Source organism: Sebastes umbrosus, chromosome 8 (assembly GCF_015220745.1).
Source record: "Sebastes umbrosus isolate fSebUmb1 chromosome 8, fSebUmb1.pri, whole genome shotgun sequence".
NCBI classification, from domain to species: Eukaryota; Metazoa; Chordata; class Actinopteri; order Perciformes; family Sebastidae; genus Sebastes; species Sebastes umbrosus.
In genome coordinates, this window is record NC_051276.1 from 3,058,542 (window position 1) to 3,086,430 (window position 27,889).

The 27,889-nt window shown below is 41.1% G+C and overlaps 1 protein-coding gene and 1 long non-coding RNA gene across 6 annotated transcripts in view; one reads left to right on the top strand and one right to left on the bottom strand.

Annotated features, from left to right (window-relative positions):
- Positions 1–27,889, bottom strand: part of cacna1ba (calcium channel, voltage-dependent, N type, alpha 1B subunit, a) — a 200,718-nt gene that overhangs the window by 139,815 nt on the left and 33,014 nt on the right. The gene's annotated exons all lie outside the window — the stretch shown is intronic.
- LOC119492409 lies at positions 57–2,675 on the top strand. The gene is made up of 3 exons (XR_005207771.1): positions 57–408; positions 1,046–1,105; positions 2,422–2,675. It is a non-coding gene; the product is annotated as an uncharacterized LOC119492409 (long non-coding RNA).

Genomic DNA, 27,889 nt, shown 5'->3' on the forward strand with positions numbered 1-27,889 from the left:
CCAAATTAGGGATGTTAATAATTAACTGTTTAACCGACAATATGAATGTATGGCCCTCTATTAACCTTGTAGCTGTTAACACAACTCTGTCGTAGCCTTACCCTAACCCTGTATGGCAGGTTAATGGTCGGGTTCAGTTGCCCAGGTTTTAAGGGGTCTCGTAGAACATGTAAGATTTTCATTCCTGGTTAATGTTTCTGGCAGATAATTTAGCTATATTTGTAGATTTCATTTCCAGCTGACCAAAGAATATCTGGAATCGATCACCAAGGTGTCTGATGGATCAGAAGCCTCTATGAGCTGCAGTGAAAGCAGTGGTGATGAATATAGTCCATCAAAAGACAAGATTCCATTAATGAAACTGAAGATGTCACAGAGGACGTATAGAAAAAAGTTCTTCTAAAACAGGTATTTTTACACACTAAGTGCTCTCCTTGCTATTTGCTAGTTACCTGCTTTTACCTAAAAAGGGTTGCATTACATTGCTTCCAGTAAACTTCACTGAGAACAATAATGGCAAAACAGCATCACTGATCTGTTTTAACCGAATATTCTCTGGTTTAGTTCAGCTAAAAACACTAAAACACAGAATCCGTCAGCATGTTAGCGTGTCGTTCTCTACCGAGTCTGTTTGTAACCTACAACAGCAACATTATCTTCACTTGTTCAACTGACTTTAGCAGTTTAGATAACAGACACCTGGCTGTCCTGCTGTTATTACAGAATGTGAACTAATCACAGACTTGCCTTGTTAATGACTTGCGATGGTGCACCGCTGCAGTTCACGGCAGTGCAACACTGAGTGTATATTTGCTGTTATTTTTGGCATTAAAAAAAGATTTCTTTGGCTTGGCGGGGGTTCCCGGTGACCTGGCAGCCCACCAAGCCTGTACAACTATAGGGGAAACACTGCATTGTACACTGAATTATTAGCTGAGGTTTTGAAGTCTTGTTATATATGGCTTTCATTCAAACAGTGAAGCTGTGTTGCCAGCTAGTTGTCAATTTATTGTATTAATATACTTATCATTCATTATTTTAACAGTATCCTCAAGATCTAAGGAAGGACAGCGACCTGAGTCTGACCGTGGTGACCCTAAAACTGGTATTTTTACACACTGAATGAACTCCTTGCTGTTTGTTAGTTACCTGCTTTTACAAAAAGGGTGGAGTTAAAAGAATAATGTGCTACCATTCTAATATTCTACCTTGTCTTGTTTATGGCTTTATTAGTCTTTAATTCTTTAATACAGCCCAGTTTAACCTGTCACTCATTCACTTGTGCATCCTAGGCTGATTGAAATGGTCTCGATCATTGGCTACTTTTAGACAATTAGAGTAGACTAATAAAAACCTGATGTTACCTGCAGTTGCTCAAAAGTCAGATTTCTCTCCTGCCTACAATATATGATTATTTTCAGCTAAGCACAGGCATATTTTCAAGTGGATTTAAGCCAATAGGCTATTTCCATGTGTATAAATGCAGTCATTTTAAGTTTAGAGTTTATGAAGAGACTGCGCTGCTTCTGAGGTGGGCAGGTTTTTGCTGAGCTATTGAATTTGATAAGTTCAGCTGTAGAAATCTTGTAGAAGTCTTTTTACTAGGTCTACTAGTACAGGAGGATAAATACACCGCGGTCAATTGAAGTTAAGACTGATTAGCTTATTTTAAAATCAACACACAGCAGCAGTTGTCTGTCTGTTTTGTCGACAGTAACGTAACATGGCACTTTAGTAATCGGGGTATCTGCCACTGTGAAGTTGTCCATGTGTATTAACTTTCCTGGTACAAACTCAACAGTTGACCTTGTAAATAAGATGATTTCCACAGCTGAACATATGAAACTCCATGATTCTGAAAACCTCAAGCGCTGCGCAGTCTGTTTGTGGTAAATGTATTGACTTAAATCCACTTCAAAACATGACATGCAGATCTGAAAATACGCATATACAGGACTGGGTGGGAAATCTGGTTACTGACCAACTGCAGGTAACATCAGGTTTTTAGAGTCTCAGTAAGAGATAACACATCTGTACTCACAGCAGGTGTTAATATAGTCCGTCTCAACACATACCAAATATATATGAGGTTGGGTACCACATCCGTCATTGCAACTGATGCTGTAAAAAATTAGGTTACCATGCTGTTTTTTTAAAAAGGCTTTGACTTAGTATCAGAATATCAGCTTTCTTGATGAAATCACACATTTGATCAAATTAATACAGTAAGACTGATTGATCACTGAATAATCTTATACATTGCTACACCCCATCTACACCCTTGATTGTCTTTTACTTTTTATCTCCTTCTTTCTTTCTTAGAAACCTCAAAGAGGAGGAGTTGGTCATTTGTGGAGGTCCACGCTGTGGAAAAGACACTAATGATATATATCTTTTTCTCCCCTTTTTTTTTTCCAAAAGACGGACGATACAATTTACGAAGTGAGTTGTATGCTGTAGCAGAAACAAACATGCAATTTATTTTCAGATGGACTTCAAGCAATATTTAAATCAGGGAAGATTAAATAAATATTATTTAATAACACATATGTTTCTCAACTGAAAGCAGGTGAGGACTGACATGATAACATAACGATATATATAAATGGTTAGTTCAATTTGTGAAAGAATACAGTGTACATAAATATATCAATGTATGTTTTCAGGAGGATATGCCTTCATAATTTCAACAGCAAAAGTATTTATCAAACCATGAGCCTGGGCGCAGCCTGATAATGTATAAACTCAAATGACATGAAAGAAGTGAGTGATGAGTCAAACAAATTAGCTCCATTATGAGTTAATAAAAGCTGTTTGCTTACAGCTCCTGCCTGAAAAAGGCTGAACAGGGACTACCAGTTCTTCTTTCAATGAGATGACTCAATAGCAGATGGGAGGGGGTTACCACATACACTGCCAAATAAACTCTTGTCACATGGAAGTACAGTAAACTGAAAAATCAAATGCTCTGCTCTGCAGACTCAGCGCATCCATCTGCTATTCAAAAGTTTTTAAAGGAGCATTGTGTAGGATTCAGTGGCATCTAGTCGTGTGGCTGCAGATTGCAACCAACTGAGTAGCCCTCCGCTCACACGCTCAGACTTTCCAAGACTGCGGTAACGTGAGTCGCCATGCACAAAACCGTGGTAACGCCGTCCGCCTCGCTCAGAGGCCATCATTACCATAATAACACTACTTGAGGAGCAACTAGGGATTTTCCTAATTAACTGTTTAGCCGTTAACCAACATTAAGAATTTTAACTGATTAATGCTATCGGTTAAACGGTTAAAAGAAATTAGGGATGTTAATAATTAACCGTTAAAACCGTTATTAAAAACATTTTTAAAAGGTGATTTTTCTATCTTGCAACGCCGGCTCAGACTCTCTTAAGGTGGGCTGTTAAGGTGGACCAGTTTTTTTCCTTAAAGTGACGAGCCACTCCTCTGAGTTTTGCTCAGATTTTTAACTAATCTGCAATATTTCTTTTAACCGTTTAACCGATAGCATTAAAGTGGCAATAGGCAGTATATTTTTGGCATCATTGGACAAAAATTCCATAATAATCTTTCAACATATTGTAATTCAAGTGTTCTGAGAGAAAAATAGACTTCTGCACCTCCTCATGGCTCTGTTTTCAGGCTTTAGAAAGTCTAACCCGTGACGGGAGACTTTGACCAATCACAGGTCATTTTTATTGAGAGAGCGTTCCTATTGGCTGTGCTCCGGTCATGTGACTGAAACTTGGTGTCATTTTACAGCTAAACCGTGCACTACAAGATGATTCTGAGAACATCTGAGGAGAGAAATAGACATTAACGTAACAGAATATTGATTCATATTTGATCAGCGCTGCTTAGTTTGACTGTTTGGTTGGAGTTTGTGAGTGATTGACAGACGGCTCTCATAGACGGCAGCTGGACAGCAGATCTCAGATCAGCTCTTACTGCTTGTTTTCCTCCGGTCTGTGAAATCTTGCAGATGCCGTTAAGAGCATTGGAGGACACAGAGGCACATGATTTTTTTCAGGTTACCTGTTTCATGTACTACTGTCAAGAAATAGCGACCGTTTTCTAAAAATAACTTTTTTGAATCATATTTGCTTCAATCTCGCCTACTTGTCGGTCAATGAGTTGAAAACCCTGGAAAAAGCTTGTAAGTGGACCTTGAGTCAAGATTTTTTTGTCAAACTACTATATCCAAAGACAAAAATGAATTTTTGCATTCAATCACCTTGAAAGTTTGATTATCTGCTCTGAGCCAATAAACAGTGTATGATGTTTTTATTGCTTTTTTACAGGGGTTACGTGCGGGACTATTTATTGGCCAGGCACAGCGAGGCCCTGCATGGAATTATGTTTGTGCCTCAATTCTATCATTATTATCATGCATAATAATTTAATTTGAGCAAAATGTAATTAATAAAATCAGCCAAATGGAAAATTGGACGAGGCCATTTCTGACTGGCTGTCAAAACCGATTGCTGATAGGCTTGCTAGGTAAGCTAATAATAATTTAATTGTAAATCCTCTACAAAATATAATTAATGTGCAGGCAAAAAAATATTTTTTCGTTCTAAATGTCCCATTGCATGTTCAGAATTGAGGCACAAATATAATGCCATAATATGGCACTGTCTGACAGACATTTTCAAGACAAATACACTGAAAAAAAAAAACAATATTCAGCTCTCTACCACATTAACTATCTATATCAATATTTAACGCCAGGACGCAGGGTTCTGTTATAAGAGAAGCCAGTTTACAGATAATAGGCCTTCTCAGCAATCACATGGGGTCAAATCTATTGCAGACAACAAACACAAGTTTTGACCAAATTGCAACAAGACATGTTGAGTTTTGTGTTTAAAAAAAATAATTCCAAAACTTAACCACAAACTCAAGCGAGTCAAATTATTTTTGAAAATCCAACTGAGAAACACTTTATGGATAAAATAACCAATGATTTATGGCTAATCCACTAAATTAAGTACCTGTTGAATCAACACTTTCCATCACATTGATACAACAGTGCTGCTCAATCATTTTTGGCATTACCCACAATGAACTAAATACAACCAGAAATGAACACAAGTATGAATGGTAGAGCAAAATATCTCTCCCCCTGTCATTATATCACAATCCTTACTCCAAAAAAATACAGTTCCAGCCATCATTTAGCTTCTCCCAGCCCACCCTACTCCCTCAGCCATGGACCAGACAGCTACTGTACCTATCCATCATCCCAGTCAGACAAGACAGAAGGGAGGATCCCAACAACTCATTATCAACATGGACAACACAAATCAGAGGTCACTTACTCAGTGCAAGCTCTGCAATCACACACCAATGAGAGAAGAGAGAGAAGTGAAGAACACAGCAGACCTCAGTAATACCAGAGAGAGAGAGTGGTTGCAAAGAAGTGACACTGGCGCTACTTTGTAATTTATTAACTTTAATTAGGTTGATGAATTATACATTTACCATTAATGACTGCCTGAGTGTGCTTATGTCAGCCGTTCTGTGCTTTACTTCTAAATACTGATACAGTAGTACCAAGGAACTCTATTGAGTTATATTGAATGATAAGTGAAGCTTAAGAAGCTTAGGCTAGTTAGCTAGAAAGGCTAGTGGCGCAATATCAGCTACTGCGTTGATAGCCACTTAACTACTCTCAACGTATATACATTCGGCGTTTCACTGGCTTGCAGTCCTAGGCTCTAGTTTTTACAGCACTATAACTTACAAACACACTTTAAACCATAAATCTCTAATTACTACATCTCTTTTCGTTCCACTGGCTTCTTTCCAACCTCTCCATTGCGCAGCTCCCTCACTTCTCTAGCTCAACCACCTGCTCCTTGCTAGTCCCGCCCCACAGCCAATCACAACCAGGTAAAGTGACATGACACATAAACAACCAATTACATGTAATAAAATTAAACAACATAGGTTGTACTCAAAGTAAACCACATGCTCACCAAGTACACTGCAACCAACCTATTTAAAGTGACACAACATACTGTATGTGTATATTGAACTGAACATGTAAATATTAACCAAAACATATTTATTCTGAGCAGAACCACCAGGAAACTGGTAGTAGACCAGGAAACCAGCCACAATGGCACTCAGGGGCAGAACAAATTGCCCTGGGGCTACACATACATTTGCATAAAGTAAGCATATTTGCCCACTCACATGTTGATAATAGTGTTAAATACTTTTAGGTACATTTTAAACAGATAAAAAAATGTGCAATTCAATTGCGATTAATTTGTGATTAACTAGAATTTTTGTATGCTCCATGTCCCTTTATTTATTTAGTTTTAGTTATTTCATTTTCAACCTCTGTAGCAGCCATAGAAATAGAACACAGCAGCGGAACGGATATTCCCATTCACATCAACGTAGCGGATGGTCAGCATCCGCTACTTTGATGTGAATGATGATGTGAGTAAACGAGCAGTGGAGTAGTAATGTTACGGAGGTATAGAGAGCCGGAGTAAATGAGTCAAATTGAACAAGATAAAGCTTCATTCACACACTCTTGTCATAGCGGAGGAAGGCACATTGCTATCTCCAGATGGGTGACGTCTTCTGTAACCAGTGTAGCATTGAAGCATGGTGGAAATGGCAAGATAGCTAGCTAGTGGACAGCTGTCTGGTTAGTTCTTGGGCTGATTCCGTGATTCTTTGGTGCTGCACTGATTACGGAAAATGAGCCGAACAGCGCCGGGTCTAAAAGGTCCCTTCACCGCTCCGGAGAAGCTACCCAACTAGTCAGCCAGCTGTCCTCGGGAGTTTCCTCCATTCTCTTCTCGGCGAGCTGCGACCACACTTTACAGCCCCACTAACGTGTATTCTGTTGTCGCCATAACAACAAACAACAATCGCCATTTTCACCCTTCTACTTCTGTTTTATTTCTATGGTAGCACAGTGCTATGTGCAAATAAAGTTAACGTGCAGCCCTGCATCATCAATCCACTTGACGAGGGCAGCTTCAACCATAATATGATGAAGCCTGGAGATGACGGGGTGGAGGCGGGTTGCATCGAGTCGCACTTAAATGACAACTGATAGCAGCAGAGAGGAGAACAGTTTAAAATCTGATTGCAACGATATGATTGGCTCATGAAGAGCGTGGTAGAATCTGTTCTGTTATCTAAGAGTGAAACACCCACAGTCAGCTGATAGAGTAGGAGCCAGTAGAGAGAGAGAGAGACAGAAAGATTGTAAATGAGAGTGTTAAAAGGGTCTTCCTGTCTGAACTTTCACATAAGCTTCATTTGGATCAAACGGAGGAGGAGGGGAGGCGGATATTTTGTCCCCTGTATGTGAAGTGTGAAAATGTTTAGCAGGAGTTATTTGATTTCATTCTTGTGGATTTCTTAATGTAGTACTTTACTTCATGAGGCACATTGAGTCTACGCCTTTCGTATGAAATGTGCTATATAAATAAAACTTGATGTATTCCATTATTAGACAGGGTAACAGGTAGTACAGGTGAGACAGGAAAGTATGGAAAGAGAGGAGAGAGAGGAAGAGAGGCAAAAAGTCTTAAAGCATTTTATTAAACGTAATTCGACATCTTCAAATGTGTACAAATATGTGTCTAGAGCCCTTCTCGTGTCAGCGGACAGGCTAAATATCTTCCGGCAGCGGAGAATAAAACCCATGCACTTCAACACCGCTGCTGTAAAAAATCCTAGGAGAAACACTGTTGTTACAATATTCCTTTCCCAGTGTGTCCATTCAAGATGTTTTAGTGGGCCTTACTTGCTGAATGCTTTGATACAAACAAAAGTATTTGGCATCGGGCATACAAGTGCTTAATATGCGGCTCATTGTCTATTTCATTTGCCAGTTTGTCCAACAACTCATTCAACATGAATTACAAGTCCATTATTTGCATTCCAAGGGAGGTTCACTGACTCTGTAATTACTACTGTGTAGGAAAATCCTCCATGTGCAGACACATACACACACACACACACACCACAGGGTTTTACATTAAGCATGGCCCGATGGCCCCTGGCCATGTACTCTGTGGCCACCAAATAGCCCCCGTAGGTGGCCCCCTGTGGACACGGAGTTTTATGAGGTCTCCCTTGAGAATGAGACCGTGTGTCTCAATGAGATTACAGTCCGTGTCCTAACCATAGACCGAATGCGACGCAAGTGAGCGTCAATGACAAAATCAGTTTGATTGCATTGTTTTCTAATGTAGTGTTCTAACTGGCCGCAAGTGCTTTGAAAATGCTGCAATGGACGGGGATCTTTAGGGATGCGATCAGGAGATTGGCATTAAAGCTTTCTAGTCACCGTTAGCTGTTAGCTGTTAGCAGCCAGTAGGTAGCAAAGTCCTGCTTGGCTAAATAACGGAGCTAACAGCTAACATTAACGGCGGTTGCATTGAGATACATTATGTTGAGGTAAATTATAACGTTATCATGATGTGTTCGAATGTAATCTTGTAAAATGTTGTTTTCGGTCGAGAAACTTGAATAAATCCAGCTGTTTGAAGGAGATGTTTTCACGGCGATATAAAATAGATAATAGAGAGGGAATTATTACCTTTTTAGCTAGCTTATAATATATCATTTAAACTACTAATGTCAAGATTTCCTTTAATCAAAGCATATTTTTAAATACAAATACAATCATTTATTTCCTAATTATTTGAATTGTGTGTTTTCATGCAAACAAAGATAGAGTTAAGTTTTCAAATTAAATAAATAATTACGTCACAGCTAAAGCCCATCTGTTTTCCAATGAAAGTAGTGAGCAGCAATAGCTCAAAAGGCCCTAAATCTAGCCAGGAAGTAGCCAATTCAGCAACACTGACAGTCCGTCCGTTCAGGCCTCCCTCCGAATCCACTTCCACAAAATGATCATTATGGACATAAACAACAAACATGGCTATTAGTACTCACAGCTGTCAAACTAGCAGCTTGTGGCGATGAGTACTCGGGCAGAGTGAGCGCATGCGGGCAGGCAGGTAGGTAAACAAGCAGGTAGGTAGAGAGGCAGGTAGGCCTTCCAATCATTTCATTCAGGCCAAAGGAAATGATTGGACGAGCTTATTACAGTCCTGCGACAGCCACAAATGTACACAAATATAACAAAAACTGTTTCTAATATACACCCTAACTTAAAGTAAGGCTGTGTTAAGTTGCGTTAAGTTGCCTTTTCTGCATTGTGTTTACATAAGTTTACATATTGGGCCACCAAAAACGTACAATGGCCACCAAATTTAGGGGCTTGGTGGCCCGTGGGGCGAGTGCTTAAAAATGTTAGCGTGTATCCCTGCACCTTACCGGCCCTGTATTCTGTGACGCAGGCAGAAAGTACACAGTCAGTAGGGGTGTCACGATTCTCCAAATCCACAATTCGATTTGACTTTCAATTTTAAGGCCGCGATTCGATTCGATTTTCGATTTAAACATGCCATTGTTAGTCTATGGAGTCTTGATTCATAAAGATCAACAGAGCATTGGTTTCATTCCCTGACAACTGTTATTTACACTTTCAAATTCTTCTTTAAAAAGAGAACTGAACTCCCTTTTTATTTAGAAAGTGTTTCAAAAACAGTCTAGAATAAAAAAAAGCTGCATCTTTTCAATATCAGTATCTGTGTGACCCACCTCAGTACAGAATCGTTACAAAAACACAACAGAAATCCTTCTGCAGTCCATTACACGTGTGCTGCAACGTTAATCTACAAAATACGGTTTTGTTGTCATTTGCTGTCGCGCTTGTTTCTCTCCTCTTTTTCCCTCTTTCCTCTCTCACTCCTCTGATCGCTGTTTGTCACCGAGAGCTTGTTGCTACTATCAGCTGCTCCGATTCAACAATGTTGAGTTGAAAAAACGTGCATGTAAATTCAAAACGGCTGAAATTCAACCGTGGTGTTGTTCTGTCGGTAGATGCAGTGACTTAATGTTAAACCAATTAAAAGTACACAATTCTACAATTCTACAATTTCATTTAGCAGACGCTTTTGTCCAAAGCGACGTACATCTGAGGGTTCGTACAACACAAGCGAGGATCTAGATAGGAGGGAACAACGCGAGTAAGAGCCAACAACAGCTTTCAGTCTGATCGGACACAGGTGCCAACAGGCCGTGCACAGAGGTGCCAACAGGCCGTGCACAGAGGTGCCAACAGGCCGTGCACAGAGGCAACGCACAGGGTGGATAGAAGCAGACGTTTTCTTTTCTTGTCATCATCATTAAAAATATCAACAACACCATCAATGTCATCATCATCATCATGATTATCCTAATCAACATCAGCAACATCCTCAATATCCTCGTTATCAACATCATCAATATCAATGTCAATGTCAATGTCTTTAGCTTTTTCTAAAAGGTGGAAAGGGACTCTGCGGATCAAATGGAGTTCAGTAACTCATTCCACCACCGGGGGACGACAGAGGAGAAGAGTCTAGTTAGCGACTTAGGGCCCTGTGTGATGGGAGTACCAGGTGCCTTTCATTGGCCGAGCGTAGTGGGCGGGAGGGATTGTAGACCTGGATGAGGGAGTTCAGGTAGGCGGGAGCCGTTTTTGTTGCTGTTTTGTAAGCAGGCACCAGGGTTTTGAATTTGATGCGAGCTGCAGCTGGGAGCCAGTGGAGGGATATGAACAGCGGGGTGACGTGTGTTGTTTTGGGTCGGTTGAAGGCCAGTCGTGCTGCCGCGTTCTGGATCATCTGCAGAGGTTTAAATGTGCATGCAAGGAGGCCTGAGTAGGAGAGCTATGAGTAAGGAAAAATAACTAACTTACTAACTAAAGTCCGCTAGCCGCTAGGCTAATTCATGCAGTGTAAAATGCCATAGACATGCAGGAAGTGCCCGGAGTATTGTAGCGACAGGTACGGCCCACATTTCCCATCATGCCTGCCTAGTCCTGAGTGCTGGACTGAGTAGTTTAAGTTTGCTGTTTTATGTTCCAAAATGCAAATGTAATGTGAACTTGGTGGCTTATGTTGGTAATTGTGATTTTTGTGCTGGTTTATAGTTCAAACCATGAGTGAGATGGCTGTTACATTTCTTGAGTCCAGCTGTATTGTCTTTGGAACATACGTAAGCAGGGGGATAGTGTCGATCCTGCTCTTGATTTCGATGTTCGAGATCGGGAGTTAATTCCGATCGATTTCTGATTTAGAATGGAAATTGAGACACCCCTAATAGGCAGGCTGAGTTAGATAACTGCTTCACTGTGGAAAAGAACATCACACACTCAGCCGGCATCATTCTGCACAAGCCCAACCTGGAAGCTCCATTAGCAGCAGGCTGCACCAAGTGAAGTGGAAAACAGCCAATTATGTTAGGAGGAGACATTGAGCTCAGCCGCATAAAAACTCACAAACTAACATATTCATGAGCAGACATGAGGCCTTTCCCATTCCCGAGTTTGTACCTCCTCGATTCCTTTCCTCGACTCCTGTCCTGTCCAGAGGAGCCAAGGCAACAGCCGTTTAACAAATGAGACATCGTCACTCTCGGAGCCGTCGTGTTAAAGTGACGTCAATTAAATATGACATGTGGCACAGCTGCATCAGCTATTTAATGATCTCTGTCAGATGAGCAGAACAGTGTTCATGACAACTTATAGGCTATATTTACTATGAGTAATTCAATTCACAACGTGGCATAATTTGACAGGAATGAACGGATGTCAGACATTTTTTAACACACACACACATTACAGCCTTTATATATTTTAATGTGTGAAGCACTACAGATGTTTGTATGAAAAGTACTATACAAATAAAGAGTGACATTTTATACATATATATATATATATATACATATTATATATATATATGATTGAGTGATTTATATTATCCTACACACAACATACTCCTATCTTCAGCATTAGAATGTAAGAGAATGTTCTTATTGATATAATAATTGTCCGTCAGCAGCTGTTTGCAGCTGTAAACATCATGTCACGATTATAGCACTTGAATTGGATGTAGCCTACATTCAAGATAAAAATATCAGTAATATCAAGGTGAAATGTCATTAAGGAATGCGGTTAGAGCAGCGCCTTACGAGGCGCTACACAAACGGTGAAGGACAGAAGGTTTGATCGTCTTAAATAACTACAATTTAGGAATGAAAAAGGAACAGTTACATTTGTAGAGTCCTGCCATGGTTTGAGATTATTCCAGCTGTGTGTCACGCCTCTTTCACATTGCGCACGACGAAAAGACTTCCACAAAGGATACACCGGTGTATCCTCGCTTATAGCTCCTCTGGCAAGCCTCCTCGCTCAAGCGAGGAGCGAGGATCAAGGAGGCTTAAATTTGGGAAATGAGCTACGGCATATACAGGCATGCTCGTCTACAAAAACACAGGACACACGTTTGTATGTACATGCACACATACTCTTCACTCCATTGTAGCACTGCAGGATGTTGTTACACATAGTAATTTCCTTTGAAAGGCCTGAATTAACAGCCATTCACAGATACTTTGGTGTAAGTAGATTTGGGTAGTTATTATGCACCAAGCTGCCTTACATATAAATCCATTTACGACCGTGGAGCCAGAGCTGTTCTGGCTTTGGCTCTAGCTGTCAACAAAGGTTTTTTAATCAATTCCAGCCAAACCACTGGTTAACAGTTTGCCACAATTAAAAGAGGACCCGGGATTAAGGATAACTAAATTATGTTGCATTCAATGTGAATCTCTGATTGAAATGTGACCCTATACACAGAATGATGAGTTGTCTTGATGGACTTCTGATCATGAAGTGTATTGGTAACTCACTGCCAGAGCATCTCAGTCCTTCAAAATTTCCCAGAAAGCTTCACCACAGAATGAAATCTATCTGGGAGACGACCAGGCAAGTCATCAGCAGCACCCATGCAAACGTCCTGTGTCATGAAGTCAGTCAAGCGAGGTGAAGGATGAGTGCAACTGAGCAAAGAGCTTCTTCCCTTGTTTAATTCATGATCTCACATTACAAAGACACCGAGCTTGGGCATACGGTTTCTTTAAGATTCCACTACAGGTCTGGTGTGAGTCAGGAAAAAGGTAGTCATCTCCAGGTATTGATACGTTTGGGAATTGGACAAAAAGATTGTAGACGTGAGACACTGTGGAGTGAAACTATGCTGTACTCTGCAGTGCTGTGCTGTGCTGTGCTGTGATGTGCTGTGCTTTTCAGAAAGGATTTTTTTTGGTATCATTATGCCAATATTTTCACTTCTTGTGATTTTGCAGTGTTATTCTTTTTCAAAAGTAGCATTCTCTGTGAACCCTCAAAAACAGATTACATTTTGTACCTATTTCTTGATGAACAACAGTTTATCCACCTGCCCAGTATTTTCGTACAGCAACAACAGTGCAGGTTGCCAAATACGGCTGGTGAGCACAGGTTTAGGTCTCTGTCCAGGCAGAGTAGGGATTTCTGGCACAACTTCACCTACTTAAAAGGGCCATGGAGAAGGTCAGAAGTCTGAAAAACTCCAGCAGCTTGTAGTATGAAGACCTTTGTTGTCAGACCAACACATTTCTGAATCAACAAGCTGTTGGTTTAAATGTTCTGCTTACGTGCAAACGAAACAAACGACATACAGCGTGTTAATTAATGAGCTTTAGAGGTGTAATTTTGAACTTTGGAGAGAACCAGGCTGGCTGTTTCCCCCTACTTCCAGTCTTTATGCTAAACTAGGCTAAACCTGTCCTGACTCAAGCTCAGTACTTAAGACACAGACGTGAGATTGATGTCAATCTTCTCATCTCACTCTCGGACGGAAAGCAAGTTAACTAAAATGAACATTGATTTTGAAATATGCTGACCACCGTGACCATTAACCAACCTATGTGCATGTGGTGTGAAAGACTTTGATAAAACTCATTAACCCGAAGGAGCATGTACCCAGACACAAGCAGAGCAATTCCATATACACAATAGCAGGCCAATGCAATAGGGAATTTACAGATCTATACATGGTGGCTGTGACGACCCCTCCACTCCACTTGGTGTCCCGTGTCTTTTTGCTGGTTCACTTTTGTTTTGCAGGAGAGAGGGTCGTCAGGCTGATGAGCCACACCTGGGCTTGGTGTGGTTGGGATAAAAGCTCTCTACCTTTCAACAGATGTGGCTCTCTTCCTTGGCTGGCACACCTGTTTTGGTTTTGTTTGCAGCAGACATTTTCACACACCCACACATGCCTACATCACTGATTACTGACTTTCCACGTTTATTTAGTTATTGATTGTTAGTTTGTTAAATAAATGCCTGTTACTATTTTTAAACTCGTCTGGTCTCCCATTTTTGTTGCAACCTTTGAGCCGGGTTGTAACAAATGGGGGCTCGTCCTAACTTGTTTGACCCAGTTTAGATTGGTATTGTGCAGTTGGTTCTACAAGTTGTTAATGCTTGATTGGCAGAGACTGTGGTTTCATGAATGAGATCAGTTGTAGCCTAGTCAGCAGGTGCACCTCATTTTGTAAATTGAGTTGTGCATCTAGATTTTTGGGAGACATGGTCGAGTGTGGTAAGTAGGCTGTTCTGCTGTTTTTTTTGATGAATGTAAGCAGCTGAATTGGATAACAAGTTGCTGATTTGTTCTGGTGTGTTAGTATTGAGTTGTGCATGCTGGTGATTTTGTGGCACTGAGTTCTGTTGGTCCTGCAGCCAGTGTTAACACGGGTTGGCAGGTGTGAGCTATCAGCAGTGAGTGCAGGGTCCTCTAGTGAATAACTTTTGGCTTTTGTGGAGTTTCCCTGGGTAGGCATAGCAACGTGGTCCATTTGGGCTCGTTGATTTGTTTTTTTAGTTTGTTATTTTTGTGTGGTGTGCGGTCAGAGCAGTTGTCTCGGGGACACATTTAGAGCTGTCAGGTGGGTAACCAGCTTGCTGGGGGCCTAACCGAGGCTACTGGTTTCAGTGTTTAAAGAGCCTCCCGCTAATCTGCATGAAGACTAGGGTTCAGTGAGGTAGATTAGTTTGAGATAGGTAGATTAGTTTGAGATAGGTAGTTTAGGTAGGGGGAGACTTTCACATTAGTTTGGGAGACATTGTCTCTTTTGTGCACTATTTGACCTGGGCAACACTGTCTGTTGGCTTTGTTGGTGCCTTTAGACCAATAATGTGTGATGGCTGGGGTAGTTGGACCCAGTTATGAGAGTTCTGCACAGCCTGGAGGGTTTCTGGGTAGTTGGACCCAGTTACACTGAAGGTGCTCCATTCGTGAGAACCTGAATGATGGCTGTTGCAGGAGGTTATAGTGGTTCATGTGGTAGGCAAGTAAATGGTTACAGGAGGGATGTGGTGAATTGTCATTGGTTGTGCTGTGACGTGCGACTTAGTAGCTTGGCCTGTTAGCTGTGGGAACATAAGCACTGCAGCTCATGCCTTGGTTGGTGTGAGCTTTGTTGTAGTTTGGTTGCCTCTTTGTGCTGTGCGTCTTGGGACGACTTGTTTGGCTAGTGAGCCTTTGTTGTTGAGGAACCTTTTGATGCTACTTTTGGGTAGTGCTTATATCCGTTCTGTGTGTTTTGGTAGCTGGAGCTTATGGCAAGTCCAGTTCTATATGTTTTGGTAGCTGGGATTTTGCACGTCACATTGTCCGATACCTGCACATTGTTTGACGATCTGTATGTTAACCACCTAGTCTTGCATTTCCATGTATAGACCAACCCTCCAAAGAACATCTTGTTTTCAAACCTGGTGATGTACCATTACTGTCTAATATCTCTATGCTGTAAATTCTTAAATGCTTCTCCAGGTGTTGGAGTTGCTGGGTTGCAGTGTGGTGATTGGTTGACTGTCTAAGTGACACACTACAGAACTGGTCAGTATGAAAGGTTTATTTTTTTTTAAATTATTAGGCTATGTAGTTTACTGTATTTTGTTAGAAGTGTTGTCCGTCAGCATTCCCGGTGGGAACACCGTTTTTATGGAGGGTGTGTGACGACCCCTCCACTCCATTTGGTGTCCCGTGTCTTTTTGCTGGTTCACTTTTGTTTTGCAGGAGAGGGGGTCGTCAGGCTGATGAGCCACACCTGGGCTTGGTGTGGTTGGGATAAAAGCTCTCTACCTTTCAACAGATGTGGCTCTCTTCCTTGGCTGGCACACCTGTTTTGGTTTTGTTTGCAGTAGACATTTTCACACACCCACACATGCCTACATCACTGATTACTGACTTTCCACGTTTATTTAGTTATTGATTGTTAGTTTGTTAAATAAATGCCTGTTACTATTTTTAAACTCGTCTGGTCTCCCATTTTTGTTGCAACCTTTGAGCCGGGTTGTAACAGTGGCGAAGACACAACTGCTAAATAAGCACATAGGTCAACATACAAGGGAAAGTCTTCAGGTCAAGGTTCTGTGATCTACCTCCATCTAGAGCACAAGGGACTCACTGGGGAGAGCAATGTACATAGATGAGATACCACTTATGGTAGAGCAGGAGCGTCATGAAGGCAAAATTATGTTAAAGGGGAACACCACCTAAATTAAGAATTCCAATATGTCAATAATCAATATTTGTGAACATGAGCTACTCTCTCTAAAAGCCAGAAACCAAAGTAGTAAGTCTCAAACTTGTGATGTCATGAAGTATAAAGTCTGGAGTTGTTCCATAGACGATGAATGGGAGACTGATTTTGTGGACCCACAGATTGTTTTCTTTTTGCTCCAAATGAGCTTAAGGGTGCTTTCACATCAGGGACCCCGGCCCCGACCCGAGTACACTTAACCCCAAAGTCCAGTTCGTTTGATTGGTGTGAACGCTCCGTACCGTACTCCAGTTGAAAAGGTGGTCTCAAGCACGGATCATGTGTACTCGGGTACGGTTCGCATCGGGTGTGCAAAGCCAACCGTGCCGAAACACGGAAGTGGACCGCTATTAAACACGAGTAACGTTAGCAGTCAGCGAGTAGTTTCAAAAGGGCAGGCTTTTTTCAACGCCGCCGGCCTCCACCGAAATCTGTATACATATAAAATTGTTTCATGTCTGTGTATGTGCGCAGCATTCGCCGATTTCATCCTCTGAACTACACGGCCATGGGTGATAAAGCAGGAAGGCAGGCGAAAGGTTCCTTAAAATATAAACAATAGTAGGCATTGGGGTTGGGCGATGTTTGTTACCTCCGCCAAGGCCGAAGGCCTAGGAAGGAGGTTATTTTTTCACAGCCGTTGGTTTGTTGGTTTGTCCGTTAGCAGGAATACTCCAAAAGTCCGCGATGGATCTGAATGAATTTTTTTGGAGGGGTGGAGTTTGGCACAATGAACAATCCATTAGATCTTGGTGGCGATCCAGGGGGGTTGCAGCGACGTACATGAAACCTGCCTTGGCGGAGGTCTGCTCTCTCCGAGTGCACTTCTAGTTATTTTATTTAGCTGGTTTAATGGTCTGCCTCCGAAGAACGAGAGCCGCTCAGCGGGCAGAAAGAGAGATAGCATAGAGTCGGCATATTTTCACATCAAACTCTGTGAAATAAGAGATTATTTCAACCAAACCAGAGTTGGTGGTTGTTGGGAAGACTAACGCCGACAGTTTTGGTGAGTTTTATTTAGTTTCTGTCAAGTTTGAATGAAGTGTTTTATGATGCTCCGCCACAATAACAGCTGATCTCAACATAAATAAATACACGTGGATGATGACACAAGTGTACTTGGGTATAGACTAACTTTACTAATGTGAAAGAGCGGAGAGGGGAGAGGGGGCAATCGTACTGTTACAGTTGTGTAACAGAAAATGTTCCCATATACTCAGAACATTCCCCTGGGTTCTCTCAGAATCATCTTTTTTCAGATTACCGGTCTCATGCACTACTGACAGGATATAGTGACCGTTTTATGATCATATTTGCTCCATTTCTACCCACTACTGCTTTAAGGGACATAAATTCACATAAAAACGATTATATCCACAATGCAAATTCATTTAGAGAACATAGAAGGGCACTCAGAGAGTGCAGACCTCCGCCAAGGCCATTTCCATAAGTGAAAAATAATGTGTGTATCCGCCCATGATTTGGAAATTGTATGGGTTCTTTCTTGCTCCATGCTACGCCCTTCCACCAAGTTTCATGAAAACTGGGCCAGTGGTTTTTCGTAATCGTGCAGAAAACCAGACAAAAAAAACCAACAAACCGAACAGAAAAGATAATAAAGTCGCAGGTGAAAGGAACCTGCCAACATGGCTGTATTTTAAAACACAATGCACAGGAAGCAGCATGAGTATAGATGCGACTGTGCTGACATCTCATTGCCAATAAATGCTCAGACTGATTTCACAAACTGCTCAGCCTCCTTAAAAAGATCCATCATCACTACAAAAGTCAGCTCTGGAACACCTTGGTAGCTGAATGGTTACCATGCATGCCATGTAACCGCAACGTGCCCGGTTCCATTCCAACCGTGTGACCTTTGTTGTGTGTCATACCCTTCTCTCTCTCTCCCTGTTTCCAGTCTGCCACTACAAGTCACGACTAGCTAGCGAGCCAGAAGGTTAAACAGTCAGATTGAGGGATGGTTACTAACTTTAGCTGGTACTAGACAACGATCTTGCAAAGCAAACTGCCTATCTTTCTCAAATGCAATTAAGTGTGTAGTCTATAACCTACTGCATTTCATTTTCACACGTTTGAAAAAGGGATTAATGCTCTACTAACTCCTTCAGCAACACACCGTTAAGCTGTAGCCAACATCTCCTCCTGCACTGATGCGCAGCAGAGTGCTGAGTATGTCTCTACCTGCTGTTGTGAACCGATTTAATCCTGAAACTTTTGGAAGAAACCAATACCATAGGGATAGAGGGAGGCGGATTTTTGGAGGTATGATCTAAGCCATAAATAGAAGAATGTGTTTTATTCATAATATAAAATGAGATATCATAAAAATAACAGTAATACAATAAAATATAGTCCATACAAAGATTTTTGTTTCAAATACATTCTGGAAACAAACGGCAGACAAGCTGTAGGATAAAAACTAGAAATGCAGTTAACCAGCGATAGAACATGAATACATTTATTGACTAGATGTGCTAGAAATCAGCGTGTAGTAATACAATTCTTCATATAGGCCTACTGTATAGCTGTATAACCATAGACTCTATATAAGAAGTGAACGTAGTCATCGTGACATCACCCATTGGTTTATGGACTGCCGTTTTGAAGCCTCGAGTTTGGCATTTTGACCTTCGCCATCTTGTTTTTTTGCAACCAGAAGTGACACAAGAGGGTGGAGCTAAGCACAACTGAACGCTGAATAAGACATTTTTCAGGCCACCAAAAAGGTTCGAATTAACTTTCATGAACTGAAAACACACTGTGAAAGGGTTAAAGTTGTAGGATGAAAACACAGACAACACCCAGACCGAACAACGCTGTGGTAACGACCTGTTTATTGCAAGTTAGCCCCGCCCTAAAGCATCCCCTGCTTCATGGTCTATTTGACTCTAAATGGGACCATAATTGACTAAATGAACATCATGCTGTATTGAAGACTTGAAACTAGCAATTGAGACCATGAACTCATGTTTACAATGTTTACTGAGGTAATAAATCAAGTGAGAAGTAGGCTCATTTTCTCATAGACTTCTATACAATCAGACTTCTTTTTGCAACCAGAGGAGTCGCCCCCTGCTGGCTGTTAGAGAGAATGCAAGTTTAAGACACTTCAGCATTGGCTTCACTTATCAGACTCGGAGGTTACCCACTGTGTGATAACACACAGTTCTGTCATGTTCCTTACTTGTTACAGTATAAAGAATAGCGGTCCAGTTGACCATCAGTCTCCATTGCTGAACCCTGAGTGAAAGTTGTATTTACAGTCAGGGGAAAAGATCCCCTTTCAGCTGAAATCTGTGATCCACCCAGCCTGATGTAGTGTTGTGATTTCAGCAGAGCTGAACACTCAATGCTGCACTCTGCGTTCTGACTGACCCCAAAATTTCATATTCAATTGAATATTAATGACAGCACCATACTTGGACTTGGCTTGGTGCCGAGAAAATATCCTCCCGGAGCAGCAGGGAGGAGAAGAGGGGGGTTTCTAGGGTTCAGACTCGGTGACAAATCGGATTAACAGTGCATTAGTTTGCTTTGCTCTGACTGCACGTGTCTTTTATCCCATGAATATTCTTCTGCCTTTAGGTAGAGAGGGGAAGAAGATGGATACGAGGATTGATGAGGAAAACCAAGTGAAGGGTGAGAAAGGCAAGCCCAATCAGAACTGGGAGGTAGACAGCTAGAAGGACACACAGACACACAACAAGAACTGGATCAAATAATAATATTAACACCGAAGCAGATAGAAACGCAAGCACTATTCACACAATCAACTAAAGAAGGAGATGTAGGTGATATGCATTTCCCTTTGCACTGCAAAAACTGTGGTAATTACAGATCTGTATTAATCACAGTCAAATACACCAGGCAAAATAGGAACAGCCAAAGGCCCGTGCAACAGGCCGTTTATAATGCCAATGCTCTAACTAGGAGAAACATTTGGACATTAGCTATAAGTTAGGCCTTTTATCTGTCCTACCGCCACCGACTAAACTCTCAAGCTACTTTTGTTTTAGATTTTTACTCATGTTAGCTAGCTAGTTGCAAAACATGAACACAGCCCACCAGGTCCGATAACCGTTTGCTCTAAATAAGCATCCTGTTACTGTGGGTGTGACAGGAACTGACGAGGAAACCAGTGGTGTAAGAAGCATAGAAATATCAAAATGTAAAACATTCTCCATTACAAGTAGAAGCATAAAAGTAGTAGTAGCAAAATGTCCTGACGGTATCATGCGTAAAAGCAGTCATTATGAAGAATGGGCCCTTCCAGAGCGTTATATTATTGTACATATACTGTATATTATTGTGTAACTTACTATTATATATACATTGATGTGTAAACAGCAATTTAAAGCTGAAGAAGGCAAGATTGGAGCAAATATGATTAAAAAAGTTGGGCAAAAATTCCATAATAACCTTTCAGCATATTATAATTCAAGTGTTCTGAGAGAAAACTAGACTTCTGCACCTCCTCATGGCTCTGTTTTCAGGCTTTAGAATATCTAGCTCCAGCTTGGCTCTGATAGGTTGTTTTCCTCCGGTCTGCGAAATCTTGCAGATGCCGTTACGAGCACCAAAAGAGCCGAACTGAATGTGCAACACATGTTTTACTGGTAGTAACGTCACTACCAGGCAGTGCCTGCGATGGTTAAAACAAGGGAAAATATAGATTTTTTTTGAAGACAGGACCATATACGCATAAACTAGTTTATAAGTTAATGACTATTCGAAAAATCAAAAATCACGACCCATCCCTGATTTTGCTTCATGTTGTTCGGCTATAATCAAAGGTTCAAGGTGTATTCAGTATTGCATTGTATTTATCAACAACTGTATCCATTACTCCATATCTGATGGTTATTTTGTCCTATGGGTGGCAGTTTAAACCTTTTTTATTCCTATCTGAACATACAACCGATATTTGGTCATAATTGTGGTTGTTACGTCATGATGATCCCACAACACTGTGCAATACACTGTAAAGTTTTCCGCCTTTGTCTTTACTACTATAACACAGGATACTTCTCACACATGTCCCTGAGGGAGATATATAGTATAGTAGCCTGATGACGCTGATAAAAGCACTGTGAATCTGTCTGAGAAGAGAGGCAGACGATAAGAAGAGAGGAGAACAGAGGGGATATGAAGGATGCATAGCCAACAGATGGACAGAGAGGGAGGGAGGGAGAGAGGGATGCTCGAAGAGGGGAAGCCACAGTGGAGACGACTGGAGGTGTCGCCATAGAAACAAAGGAGGCTCCACTGATCTCATTAGAGACAAACAGCCAGGAGACCAACACTGGCTCACAGAGATAATGCACTGTGTTTCTTTACATTCACAAATTCATATCTATACATGTACAGTACGGTCAGGGAGCAGATTAGGATTAATTAAATGAATGTTGTTCTTGTGCTATGAGTAATCATAATGTCTATAATTGTCTAATGACAACTTGTCATCTGTTCATACTTGGATAGTTATCGGGACTACTATTATGGTGTATCAGATTGCCAGTACAGGGTTCTTTACTGTCATGCCATGAAAACAAATCAGATTGGAACCAAACTAAAGAGAGAATAAGATTAAAAAAAATGAAGTACTAAATAAAAATGACATAGTGAATATAAACTGTTATTATTTAAAGGATAAGGCTAGTATTATTGTATGTATTTCTTTTTTACTGTCAACAAATCCCATGAAAAGACCAAAACCAACAATAAATTAATCTGTCTCTCAATACTTCCCTTCCCTATCTGTGTCTCTCCGTCCTAAGCCCATCGCTTCCTACTGAGGACGTAAATATTTAAAAACCAGTCACGCAGATATAGTCTCATTTCTAAAGATGGCCAGAAATCATAGTCATGAATCTGATGACTTTAGAATTGACTTAATCAAGAACAACCTACTATGACTCAATTTTGACTTTATAACACCTACATTTGGATTGAAACCTGTCTATTGTTACATTGTTTTCACATTGTCATTTGATGCATTGTTATTATAGCCACTTTAAGGACTTGCGAAGAGTGCCGAAAGATTTATTTAAAGGTCCCATATTATGCTCATTTTCAGGATCATACTTGTATTTTGTGTTTCTACTAGAACATATTTACATGCTGTAATGTTCAAAAAAAAACTTTTTTTCCTCATATGTATTATGTATATGTATCTACCCTCTGTCTGAAATGCTCTGTTTTAGGGCATTTCGACGGAATTGCGACGAAATTGCAACAGAATTGCGTTGCTAGGCAACAGCTTGGGTCCATGTGTACTTCCTGTCAGCTGATGACATTCACATACACTGAAACCAGGAATAAACTGGGACACATTTAGAATGTTTACGTTTAAATCTGTGTAAAGGGTCTAAATATAGTATATTTGTGACATCACAAATGTCCAGAAATCCTGACAGCTTGTTTCAAATGCAGAGTTTCTGAATACGGGCTGTTTGTATTTCCCTCTGGATTGAGCGTTTCGATACTTTCACAGTATTTATATAAGACTTAAGCCTGCTTTATAATAAAAAAACATGAAAATCTCACTTTTTTTATAATATGGGACCTTTAAATTTTTCAATGTACATTTCTAAGAACATGTCACCACCATAGACTGTATATATAGATGGATGACGCATCTTGAAGACAAAATACGGGCGCTGCCACATTGCACTTCATTCGTCTACACGTCGTTTGGAGCCAGAGTCTGCGCAGTAGTTATCAGGGGATGCCCACATGTCCGAGCCAATCACGAGCCAAGCATGGCCACAGCTTCTTAGCGTGAGCCACCTAGCTGCTAAGTTAGCACCACGGTAGCTGTCTGGCACAAACCATAATACTACATTTTGACCAAATTGATGCATCTTCTATTACACAGACAGACAGTGATTTGTGTTTCAGATACAAACATAGATGGCGTCTGGCATTAGCTAACTGCTAACTTACATTTACACTCCAGGATATGAGCCCACATGACGGTCCGACAGCGCTGGCTAACCTTAATGGTTAGAGATGCGCTCGCCGCTGGTTTCAGAGCACATTGGCGATGTGCTTGACAGGGCCTTAAGTTGGTGGAAATGTTACTAAGCTAGCTAGTGTCAGTGACTGTATGAACCATAGTCTGTATAAAACGATCTTATATACAGTAGTCTGTATATAAAGATCTTTGTATACCTACCTAAAATGATCGAAAGCATCTTTAGGAAAAGTGGATTTGACGTGCAAGTTTTCAAAAGTTTCAAAACGGAAGAAATTAATAAACATCAAAATCAGCTGTGCAGTGAAAGTTACATTATCTACATTTGGTAGCGAGGAGAAGCTAGCTGTTCCACACTGTAACGGTAAACTGTTAAATGCTGCAGACATCTCGAGACAAAACACACCTTTTCAGACAGTAAGATATTTAATACTTCAAGCCAATGATAAAACAATAAAAACAGAATCAACGCCAGATGCCATGTGCGCATGTTTTTTGTCCTTAAAACCTTTTTTTAAAGAACAAAAGTGTGACCTATTAGTATAATTGTTTTTTTATTCATTTTTAGATTAATTTCAATATTTATCAGCAAATCTGCACAGCAACACCACACAGCCAATCTTCTGTTTCTCTCTATGAATGAATATGACTGAATAATATTTCACTTAGTATTGATTTAATATGTCACATATAGCCTTGTTAAAACAGCCAGTGACTTGCTTTCTTATCTTGTGAGATAGCATGATGACATTGAGTTCCAATGGTTGGCTCTGTTATGTGGTATTGTGCCTTTATTGCTGCAGAGTGCTTGACATCATAACTGCTTCACTACTAGAATTAGCTTTTAAAAAATCACGAGGGCACTTGAACGTCTGCCCGCATGATTATTTGATTATTTAGCTTTGTTAAACTCACCTGCCCTGAGTGGAGGAGAGGCGAACTACTTTCAAAACGGCTCTGTGATCTCATCTTGTGATGGGAGTTTTTTTTCTACTAGTGTGTGTGCATGTGAGTGTGTGTTTGTTAACACACTTGGGAATATGCTGCTTGTAGTTAAAAACATTAACGGCCCTCTTACACCTGGCGCAAAACGGCGCACAGGTGTGGTCAGGTGCTTGAGGCAGCAGAAAGTGTCTGCGCCATTGACCAACAAAAACCTGGTTTACAGTCTGCCGCAGTATTTTCCTGCTATTTAAGGGGCTCATTATTCAGATGGTTAGATGCGTCTACATATGCAGGTTCACAACACGCGTACACTCTGCTTGTTACACACATAGGGACGCTCAGCAGCGCTCCTCCTCCTCAGTTAAAGCTGAAGTATATTAAATAGTTTGCAACAAATATGATTAAAAAAAAGTTATTTTTTTATAAAACGGTTGCTATATCCTGACAGTAGTACATGAAACAGGTAACCTGAAAAAAATCCTCTGTGTCCTCCGGTGCTCCTAGCGGCATCTGCAAGATTTCACGGACCAGAGGAAAAACAAGCAGTAAGAGCTGATCTGGGATTTGCTGTCCAGCTGCTGTCTATGAGAGCTGGCTGTCAATCACTCGCGAACTCCGACCAAACGGTCAAACTAGACAGCACTGATCAAATATGAATCAATATTCTGTTACTGTAATGACTATTTCTCTCCTCAAATGTTTTCAGAAGCATCTCTTAGTGTACTGTTTAGCTGTAAAATGAGAAAGTTTGTGACCCGGCAGCCATGTTGAGATCTATTAAGGGAATATCAAGCACCGCTCATATGACCGGAGCACAGCCAATAGGAACACTCGCTCTCTCTGAAATGACCTGTGATTGGTCAAAGTCTCCCATCACGGGCTAGATGTTCTAAAGCCTGAAAACAGAGCCATGAGGAGGAGCAGAAGTCTAGTTTTCTCTCAGAACACTTGAATTACGCTAATATGCTGAAAGGTCATTATGGAATTTTAGCCCAATGATGCCAAAAATATACTGCCTACTGCCACTTTAAATACAGAGTTGGCGCTAGAATAACGTTTTTATTTATGTTTACGAAAAAACTAAATTCAGGCGGCAGGTGATAATACAAAATATGATGGAATATAATGAAGTAAGGCTCTCAGGCATTCTGTGTTGCTCTACCTGCAGCGCACTCTCAGCACTCCTTCGGTTACATGCGTGACCGCAGTGACCAGAGAGATCACGGTGCACACGCGCCTCTGTGGCGTCTCCTCTCATCATCCCTCTGGGTGTGTGAGTGTAGACGGACGCTACTTCAGAGTTTGCGGGCCCTCTCCCCCTAAACGGCGGTGTTTTGTTATTGTCATCTAGTTGCTTAAAACACACAATTCAAATGATTATGAAAAAAATTATTGTATTTTTATTAAATATTTGCTTTGATTAAAATACATTTTGGCATTAGTCGTTTTAATGATGTATTATAAGCTGTTTAGAGCTAGTGATAGGAGATTAAATAGGTAATAATTCCCTCTAAAATAATAAATACAAATAAAAATAAATCTATTTCATATTGCTGTGAAAACATCTCTTTCAAACAACTGGATTTATTCAAGTTTCTTTCAAAAAGCGTAATCTTACAAGATTACATTTGAACACAGCATATAACATTATTATTTACCTTTATTTATACTACTATTACTGAATAGAGCTTGAACGCATCATAATGTAACTCAGTGCAACCTCCGTTAACATTAGCTGTTAGCTCGGTTATTTAGCCAAGCAGGACTGTGCTGCCCACTGGCTGCTAACAGCTAACGTTAACTAGCTCTCCATCTGCCGTTCACTATGAAGCAGGGATTGGCGACTAGAGAGCATTAATGCCGATCTCTCGATCGCATATTTTTATAGAATATTGGCCAATAACGATCAGCGGCTGATCAATCGGGGCACCCCGAGCTCACTCCTTAGTTACTTCCATCATCAGCTGTGAGAACATAATGTGTTTAATCCTTTTTTTAAAAATTGTCCAATCTGAGAAATGAGTTGCTAGATTTACGAGCCCGACGTGGCATTTTACTTGCCCCAGGCGAGCCTTATTGTTGAGCCTGGCAAAGATCACAGCAGAGAAGGTCTTGAAGGAAAAGGAATATTCTTCTAGTCTTTCTCTTTGGTGTGAATCTCTTTTTCTAGCAGCTAGAAGTCGGCACGTGTTTGTGCACCTCAGCTGCTTTAGCAAAGTTTTTAACTGCATCTGACAAGGACATTTATGCAAATGAGGTTGTGGCACAAATTAGCTCGCACACAGAGCCCTGTCCAAGCAGACCCCGCCCCTCCCCCCCCCCCCTCATTAGCAATTGCAAAAGCAAATTGCTTCTGTTGTAAGACTAAACTGCCAGGCATTGTTGCGCCCTAAAGCTGCTTTATAATTGGAGAGTTCATTCCTCTGATGTGAGATTGTTCGACAACAGAACAGCTCTCATGCTAGTCTGACATGTGAAGATGTGTCTTATGTAAGTGACAGCAGACAGTCTGAACTGGAGGAGCTGGCTTTGTGAAGATCAATTTATGCTTGGTTGCTCCACACTGAACAGACCGAAAAATATTTCACACTATTCCTCGCCCATATGAATCTCAACATGATGATCTCAACAAGTGCTGCCAGTGGTCACTGGTACTGAGTACAAATAATAATTCATCTAAATTATGAGATGAACTAAAACATTAGACATTTTAAGAGAAGCTTAACGGAGATGAAATGCTCAGGACAAACCACCTCTGTAAGCACCGCCTCAAAGAGCTAAAAGCATTGCTGTAGACTCATAGGCTGCATTCACACCATATCAGGCGGTGCAGTGAAAATACAGGTTATCCTATTCACTTTGAATGGGTGCAGTGTGTCTGGGCTGTGTGGGCGGCGGCCGCAGGGGGTGGCGAAAAAAAACACAGTGGTCTGAGGCGGAAAAGTAGAAACGGAATCAACTTTTGGAGAAACGCAACCCGACGTCACGCTGCAGTGGCCAATCACGTAACCGGCGATCGAGAGCTGTACAGTCCAGCCATCAGGCAACAAAAGATGTTAGTGGTCGCAGTTAATGGGCCATCAAAATGACTCTCCCACACGGCCACACAACACGCCTGATCGGATGTGAATGCAGCCTTAAGGTTTCTTACTTTCCACATCTGCATGTCTGCGAGGGTCCGCTATTGTCTGCGTGACGTAAATGTAGTCATGCGCCCATGTCCACGAGGGTCCTATGTGGACCTCCGCATGCAGCCCAAAATTGCTGACCACGTGGACTGTACGCATAGCAAGCGCGCCGACTGCGCATGCTCCTGTTTCATTCCACACTCCAGTCCAGTTGGTGGTGTGTGCGCCGCTAGCTGGTTTGCCAAGAAGAAAAAGAAGATAACACAATGGATGCTTGTTTTGAAGAGAGGTTGTGCGA